The sequence below is a fragment of the Alligator sinensis genome, unplaced genomic scaffold (genome assembly GCF_000455745.1).
Source record: "Alligator sinensis unplaced genomic scaffold, ASM45574v1 scaffold371_1, whole genome shotgun sequence".
Lineage (NCBI taxonomy): Eukaryota > Metazoa > Chordata > Crocodylia > Alligatoridae > Alligator > Alligator sinensis.
In genome coordinates, this window is record NW_005842262.1 from 947,344 (window position 1) to 947,685 (window position 342).

At 52.3% G+C, this 342-nt stretch overlaps 1 protein-coding gene across 1 annotated transcript in view; it reads left to right on the forward strand.

Moving 5' to 3' along the window:
* Window positions 1-342, forward strand: part of DNAJC25 (DnaJ heat shock protein family (Hsp40) member C25) — a 30,442-nt gene that overhangs the window by 2,205 nt on the left and 27,895 nt on the right. The gene's annotated exons all lie outside the window — the stretch shown is intronic.

Here is a 342-nt window from a genome sequence, read left to right on the forward strand (position 1 = left end):
TGCTGAACAAGGAAGAAGCAAGCTACCTAATTAGACAGGCCTCGTGGAGTAGAGGACATGTCACCGACATCAACATGGTAACAGCTAGTACTCACTGGCCTATTCCACTGCCAGCGCTTGTTGCAGGACTGATTAGTCAAAAGGCCCACGTATGGCATACAGGACGACCAGAGTATACGGGCGCAGAGCATCTCATGCTAGCACTCGTCGGCATCTTGTACTGCACCTGGAACCCGGGAGCGTGTGCGCTGGGACTGACATCACTCCAGCGAATAAGACCATGGCCTCACCGTCACTTGCGAGATCCTGGAACTGTTCCACTAACCTCTCACAGTTTAGATA